Below are 8,993 nucleotides of genomic sequence, written 5' to 3'. Positions count from 1 at the left end.
CACCATTGCCCATCATTTAGGTTTTGTGATAACACTAATCACAAGATTCAAACTCCACAATAAGTAGACTGCCAGAATTGATCACTGCTTTAGGGCAACCAAAGGAGAATACAATCCAACATATCCCTTGATTTTATTCCACGCATTATTTTAGAGATCATAATTATAGTTCTAAATCCTGAAGAGATAGTAGACGTATGACTTGCCAGAGATTCAGAGGTTACATATATTTAGCAGAATTAGGCAACCACAAATATGTAACACTTTTATAAGGTGCAGTATATTTAAAAGTAACTTTTTTTTTATTGCTTGACATTTTCAGGTTAGAATTAATTGCCAAAATGTTGGAATGCCAACACTTTACTGAAAATTGACACAATACACCCATTACCAGATGTTTAAGATATTACTTGGTTTCAAAATGTATTACACAGCTGATGGGGCGAATATCCACGCTGTTCTTGCTTTCAATTAATCTTCTTTTCTATTTTTTTGATTTGCCATCTGTTACTTTTTATTTTCATTTTGCCCCTTGCAAAAGTGTATACTCTACTTAAAAAAAATGAAATAATTTATCTAATAGAATCCAATATATTATGTAAAAAATGTACAACTCAATATTTACTGTATATATTTGTCATTCGTGGATTCATAATTTACAATAAATGTATTCAATAAATTATACGGACATCTGAGAACTCATGGTTTGAATTATACAGCAACTCGTATGGCACAGATAAGGTACATCAAATGTTTGGAGTTATGTAAAATGGGTTAAAATTGTGGAAAAAAACAACCCATTAGCTCCCAATGCCTCCTTGTTTAGCCTTATATATATAGGTCTATATAGGGTATAGGTCTTATATATTGATTATTTTAATATATTTCATTTCCATATCATCTTTTAAATTTATCAAATGACTAGTGTGAAAATTATTTACTACAATAAGATTTTAGAAATACAGACTTTCAGTTATGATACTTTATATCACCATTTTGCTAATCTGAGGGTAAAGTTTCAAAAGATTCCAAAATTCAAGAGGCACCATGGAGGAAAGTAATGAAAATGAAAAGAATACGCTGAGAGTGGAAAGAGTCATCGGCTGAGATAGCTCACTGTGCCTAGTTGCCAAACCCAGACAAGACTATTATAATCCCTTCACTAATGGCTGAGTGATTGAGAGTCACTGAGACTTTGTGGCAGCAGACGCGCATGTGTTGGATGAAATGTCCAACCCACATAGTTACCATGACTAACTAAACTAGGTAGAAACATAACTCAACTTTCAACAACGTGACTGCAGCATAAGCAAGTTGATGCAAGTTCCAAATCTAACAGCAGCTATAGAATTCATTAACCCCCGAGTTGCTTGCAAGTCATTAATGCAAATTGGAACTGTAAATTTAAACATCCCTCCAGCATCAATGGAACAGGTGTGATGGGTGGACGTCATGCTCCTCCATATGTGTTTTTTGGGGTGTTGTTGGCTGGGGGGGTTGGCCCTATTCCCTCAGAGGGCTAATTAGTAGATACAGGAAGAAGGACTAAACTTCAGCTGGATATTAAGCATCACTAAGTGATACTGAACATGCATACTGAGAATTTTAGACTCATCTCATCATCGGACGGTTATAAAAATGAAAGAAATTAGGGGAAACATTAATTTAACAGGTATCTAGGGGCATTTGAGCTATTTAACCAAACACCTGGGAAATAGTCTTGTATTCCAGAAACTGTAATAGGTTAACATAATTTAATTGTATAAAAAAAACACAACAGAGAATTTTAACTATGTATATATATAACTTGTCTATTTTAATTTTTATTGATCCAAGAAGTCTGCATTTTACAGCATATTTGGGGCTCCCACTAGTTCATTCTGCTGGGCATGGACCAAGATTTCAATTCACATCTGTGTCCTGGCCAAAAACCCAGACAATCCAATTGCAATACAGATGTGCTCTTTTGTTTTATGTCTTTTTGAACCCCTCCTTAACATACATGATTTTTTTATTTTTATTTGTTTATTGTAATATCCACAAGTTCTTCATTTGCTTTTCCATTAATGGCTAATTTCTCATGATTTCTCACTTTTCTTAAGGCGTCACTGGGTCTCCCTTAAATCATTTATCCTTGTGACCCTGTTCTTCTTCAAAAGAGGTGCCCACCCTGACTTACTGTGTCTCATGTGTGTGTGTTTTTTTTTTCCTTTCTAACCAAAAACGTAACATTTGGGAACTGTAAGAGAAATATGAAAACCGTGTCTTGTTCTATTGAGTTAGCTTTGGCTCCACACCAGCGCTTGCAAATTCAGCTTAAAGTGAACCATTTATCCGAACGTGAAGTCAGCCTTCTCTCCAGATAAATACATTTTAAGTTAAATTGGGTTTTGAGTATTTGAGTGTTAAAAAAAAAAGTGTGTAAAACTACTTTACTACCACCTGCTCTGCCAACATCATGGGTACGTAATGCATAAAACGTATTGCAAAAACAGGGAGCGTGGAATAGGAAGTATTAACTATTTGAGTACCAAAAAGTAATTCATTAGACTGTAAGCTCATTTGAGCAGGGCGCTCCTCACCTGTTGTCTCTGTTAGTCAATTTGTTATGCTACATACTACTTGTTTTTTCCTGTCTACCCACTGTACAGCACTACCGAATGTGATGGCGCTATATAAAACAATAAATAATAATAATAATAACAAATGAAGAGCTAAAGGCGAAATTATACAAGCACATCAACTGCATGCCATGATAATCAGTTCGGCGATAACTTCTAAACAATTTGCAATGGTAAAATCAATGGTAAAGTAGTGGTAAATTGTTCCCGGCACTTTAAAACCAGCAGCCGCCGCAGCACGTTGCACTCTTATAGCCAGGCAGGTTCTGCCAGCCACCTGCCCTTCAGACATTTGCTCCTGGGGCCTAAATGTTAGAGGCATTTTACGGCCTTCACCTCTTTCCCTTTACATATTCACCTTGGCATTTTTTAATGATGGGATACGCTTGAATATTTTTATTTATTTAGTGCTAATAGATATATTTATTGCATCACAGGTAAAATAAGGAGGTGTTCCACAAGTTGTCAAGACAGACATTAGGATTTATAGGCAGGTATACATTGCAAAAGTAGATATCAGAAGGGAGAAGAGGGAGAAAAAAAATTAATATTTAAAGAAAAAAATTAAATATAAAAAAATTAAAAAAATACATTTAAAAAACTTTGTAGGGAGCCTAGTAATGTCACTGTGATATCCATTAGATATAAGAGAGATCTCCAAAGAGATCTATATCCATATTGCACTGTAAAAAAAGGAATAATCTTAATAATAATAATAATACATATTATTATTATTATTCATTTTTATTTTTATTATAAAAACTTCACTACTCCCAAACCCCTTAAGCCATTGCTATCAAACAATACAAAATATAGGGTTTTTTTTACATACTAGCACCAATAATTCGCTTTTATGTTTCTATGATTTTAAAAGACGTCCGTACATAAACAAAATGATGCATAATTTGTGTGGGTCCATCAAATATGGAAAAAGGGGGAGGATTATGCTTTTATAGCCCTATGGTTAAAAAATACCAAAAAAACTACAGTTCTAATGGTATGGAAAATCTCCTGTCCTGAAAGGGTTAATGCAGATAGTGAGAGAAAAAGGTGCAGCAACCTAGCAATAAATGAATTGATCTCAAACTTTGCACTTATCTGATTGATAATCACCAATGTGTTATATAATATGCACTCTCCTGCCATTAAATTTAGCTGAATTCTAAATATCTGTATACAGATATGAAAATTATAAAGTGTATAAAATTATTCATATATGGTGGAAAAATATAATTGCATCTATTCAGGGATACAGCCCTTCTTAACACAGCTGTGGCCAAGGAAAGTCAGTCAATTTTCCACAGCTCCAGGGAAACATAACCATAGCTACTTCATTCACTGTTCCTGGCTTTATTCCCAGCATGGAGGTTTTTTCTGTAGTTCTTAATCCCTTGACAAACCGTAGCTGCTAAGTAAATTTGGTCTACATCTGTATTTAGAAAGTGCCCAGATTAATTTGTTATTTTGGCTAACAGATGCAAATATACCCAATTTTAACAATATGTTCACTGTAGCAAGGAATAGAAAGGATCAAACTGAATCTTTCTGGATCGCGGGTTAATGTATAATCACTTTACCTGCGACGGAGAAGACTATTCACCTTCTCGATACGGAAAACTGGGTGCCAATGTGAATACAGATCGGGGTGAGGGATGGAGTGGAAATGATTACATTAAAGGGACACGTCTGCCATCGCACACACGTTTATGCATATGATAGCTGAGGGGTCCCTTTAAATGTACATTGTGTACTATTTGCAAACGCATGGGGGATTCAGCTGTATCCAGGGCCGGCCCAAGACATAATGCTGCCTGGGGCGAAGTTTAAAATGCCGCCCCCCCCCTGCCGACGCCAGGGGTCATTATCTACCCTTCCTCTCCCTCCCTCCCTATTTTCTACCCTTCCTCTCCCTCCCTATTATCTATTCTACTCCCCCTTTGTACTTCACTTACCTTTCAGCAGTCCTGCGGAGAGTCTCCCTGCTCAGCCACGGTGCGCGGTGCGTGCTGCTTTACTGCTGAGCACCAGAAATGACATCATATTCCGGTGCTCAGCATTACAAGCCGGCACTGAGACCGAGCTAGAGGGCTCGCAGAGGAGAGAGAGGGGCGCAGAGGAGGTACTGACAACTTGGTAAGTGAAAACCATTTGGCGCCCCTCTCTCTCCTCTGCTTAAAAAAATAAGCTGTATCCCTCCATATGCGTTTAACCCTTTGCCCTCCACCCATCTCTTTTCCATGCAGCAGAGAGGTTCAGCCAAACACATCTCCCGGCGAGTGACATAGTTACCAAGAGTCCGCTCCAGCGCTGGTTCTGGGAACCACCGTGCGCATAGAACGAAGGCTCTCCAATTGACTTCAATGGCAGCGTTTTTTATGCCACTCAAAAGCTGCTTCAAGTGTTCTTTTTCACATCAATATTTTATGGTTTAACTATGATTTCTATGCACTAACTCAGAATGGTTCTAACAAACACCAAAATATAATGATTACATTAACTTGGTAGCCAATGCTTTAGACTAGCACTGGTAAAGGATTTCATACTAAATACTAACTCAGCTCCTGCCGGACTCAGCTGCGCCACTGGACTCAATAGAAACAACAGTTAATTGTTGTTCACCATCTCTTTGTAAAGTTAATATACATTTAATACACAGCTGGCAACATCAAAACACTCTATTCTGCCAAATGAATACACAACATTCTATAAAGGATCTCAACTATGCTTACAATTAAGTCACAATCAATCAAGCACAACCGGCGAACTGTATTAACATGAAAAGTACATAAACAAATAGTATTATTTTGTTCAAATATTGAAAAAGCTCAAAGATAGAAAACAAACAGCAACAAAAGTTGAAAGAGGCCAATTTTGTGTTTTGCCCTAAAATTTATAACACAACATATTGCAGCGTTAATATGTAAGTCACGTACGCTGCGAACACACGTTTTAGATTTCTATGCTCAATGAATGTAACACATGTTATTTAATGATGATTTCAGCCTATGCTATATCCTGAGATAGAATATGTTGCTTTTTCTATATTGACAGTGTAATTCCACGAGACTATATCTGGTTTGGTGGTGGAAAATTTGCCCTTTTCCGCAGCTTTCAAAAACTGTAATTTATTTTTTTCATCTGCAATCTTATAAAGTTTTTCTTATGCATTTTACATCTGTATGGAATATATTGAAACCTTTAAACCTAAAAAAAAAACAAAAATGTAAACTAGGACTAACATTCTGACCATCTAAAGCAACAGACCGTTAAATTTCACTAAGCTTGGTGAGCAATCCTCTTGCAAAGTTCTTAGATTTGTTAAGGAAGGCACCTAGGCCATAAAGGCCAGGAAGGAGCTCATCTGGACTCAGAATCATGTTTTCATTGTTCTTTTGGACTTACAGAGAATGCTAGACCTGCTCAGCTTCAACCATGAAATCCAACCAGTAGACGCACATACATGATTTGGCCATTTCTGGCCTTTAGGTGCCAGGGGCTCCTAGCCAACCCCAGTCCGGCTCAGAATTTGACATTAGTGTTATTATTATTATTATTAGATAGAACACGCAGCTCTATGCATTGTACGATGCATACATACAAAAAAAGATATTCAATAAACCTATAGTAGAATAAATGATAATGACCTTACCATTTAAATCATCTTGTATTCCTATGTGGATAATTAAAGATCGGAAAATTATATCATATACAATAGACCTCTAACCTGCATCTGAGACATCTAAACTGTCTGATCGTTCAGAGTTTCCACCCAGCTTGGCCAGCTCTTGTGGGTAATCAGAGTGTACATAGGCAGAAATAAGGTAAAGTTGATTTTGGATGACATCTCACCTCCCACACACCTGAGTCACAGGAATCCAGTGTGACTCCAGTGACATTATAAATGTCAGAATGTCAGAATAATCAGAATAAGAGGAGTCTCTCGTCTTATAGTTAGTGTACATATCAGTAAATTGGATCATGCATAAGGCCTGTCTGTGTATCTGAATACATGCAGTCATTCCTCACGTGTGAATGTGTGGAGGTGCGAATGGTTAACTAGGTTGGAAAGCGGGTGCCAGCATATGATGAAGTTAATTAGTGGTTGAATATTACTGAGTAGATGTTGTTAGGCACATTTCTGAGTGCTGCAGTTGAATATATGGCGAGTCAAAGGGGCTATACATCTGTCATATTACTGTACAGTATTCCGCTGAAGAGTAGCTCATTATTAGCTACAGTATAATAGCTACTATTTTTTGAATCCGATGATTTTATGTAAAAAACAATGATCCTGAAACCCTAATCTTTAAGAATTTTATCAGGCCTTTAATATAATAAATATAATATATTTTTATTAATAGAATTTAATATAATAAAGGCCTAATGATAATAACAGTAACAAGTCACAATCTTATTTATGAGATGATGAGTTCAAGGCTTGATGTTAACGTCAAATCACCTCAAAAAGTCTTCAAAGAACACTCCATCAATCATGGGAACTTTGATGATAACTGTCACTTTAGATCATTTTTGTTATCCATATGAACAAAAAATCAACACAAATATAATAATAATAATAATAATAATAATAATAATTTGGCACTTTTCATTTGCCAGAACTGGACATGTAATTTACCAGCATGCATGCCAGCATGGCCAGATTAAGGAGTTTTGGGCCCTGGAGCAGTTTTACAGGAAGGGACCCTTTTCTGGATTTCCTGCCTTTAGTAAGCTCATTTTGTTTGCTCTTTTTGTTCTCTGCTTTCTGCATCGTGTGGTCTTTTTTTCTTTTTGTCTATGCTTTCCTCCCACTTTGGCAAGATGTTCTACCCTAAACCCCTTTTCCACCTCACTTCTCACATCTTTTCCTTTCTTGTTTTTCTATCTTGTCTGCCTTTTTTATTTTCCATCCTGATTCTAACTATCTATTCTGCTTCAACTCATATATATATATATATATATATATATATATATATATATATATATATATATATATATATATTTGGCAAATTCAGCGACTCATATGAAGCCAGAAAAACACAGCCAATTTTAATCTGAAAAATGTGGGCCCTTTCACTCACACTCTCTTACACTCTCATTCTCGTCCATGCTCTCTATCACACTCTCTAAAACCTTCTCTGTTGACCACTTCCGCTTCTGCATCGTTTTGTTCTTCATCTTCTTTCTTCTACCTTCTGTCTTTCATCTCATCTGTCTTTATCTAGATATCTTCGTATGCATCTCCATTGACGAAACCTGGTGTAGTGCAGCGTTTCTGGTGATATCTTTTCCCCGATCCTGCAATTGGGGGAGAGAACTTCACCGAAAGCTCTGCGAATTTGCTCTAAGGTGAGCTGGTGTCCTCTGCCCCGATACTTTAATACCACATTTGAACTGAAATGTGGTACGGTCTTTCCGACCTTGTCAGGTACCATGGAGCAGCCTATATCATTTACCCACATCCCAAAGATGGAAGTAATAGGATAATAATACAAATAATTTCATTCATATGAAGATATTTAAACCATTGATTGTTAGATGAGTGAGGCTACAGTGTCAAAATTGCTTCCATTAACCTTTTTGGAAACGTTACATGCTGTCACGGTGTGTCTGTTGTGACATAAATCAAACCATTGTTGAGCTCGGTTCCAGTTCATATTCATCCTTAGCAGAGAAGAAAAAAGTTCAGTACCTGGCTATGTGTGTAGATGTGAATGCCAAGTGTGTCTTTCTTTCATTATAAACCCACCATGAGATTTATATTCAATACATATTTGTCATGTGGATGGCACTCAAGGTGAGCTTCACCTGGGAAGGTTCTGTTATTATCTCAGTGTATCTGAAGCTATAGTTGCCACAGAAGGTTGCCAACTGATCTTCCTATTACGTCAGAACACAAATATTGATTTAAACCTACATCAAGTGACTCACTAAGGAGAATAAATCCATGGCTGAGTCATGTATATTAAAGTATGTATCTAGTAGACTCTCTAAAGTCTGTTTGTAACATGTTAGGGCATACATTTACATTTCAATTCAAGTCAACTCATTGGAAGTTCAAATATCCAAGGTATTATTGTTACATTTTTTATTTTATTTTTTATTGTAACATTTTTGCCAGCAGATTCCATAGGACTAAAAATAATATTCAAAAGGTCAGTATTCAGATATCTGTTTAATAATTTGACACCATAAATGTGAAGTGTGCTGCTCTATAAACTCAGGTTGTATATATTCAATATCAGAAACTGCATGGTTATATGATAATATCTTACAGGCTTTGCCGGTCAGAACAGCATATGCTTTTATAGTAAGAAGTGTGCAATTATAACAGAACTTTCGCTTCCAAGTAAAAAGTAGGTCACGTTGTTT

The sequence above is a fragment of the Spea bombifrons genome, chromosome 2 (assembly GCF_027358695.1).
Source record: "Spea bombifrons isolate aSpeBom1 chromosome 2, aSpeBom1.2.pri, whole genome shotgun sequence".
In the NCBI taxonomy this organism is placed as follows: domain Eukaryota; kingdom Metazoa; phylum Chordata; class Amphibia; order Anura; family Pelobatidae; genus Spea; species Spea bombifrons.
Note: the sequence above shows the minus strand (reverse complement) of the source record.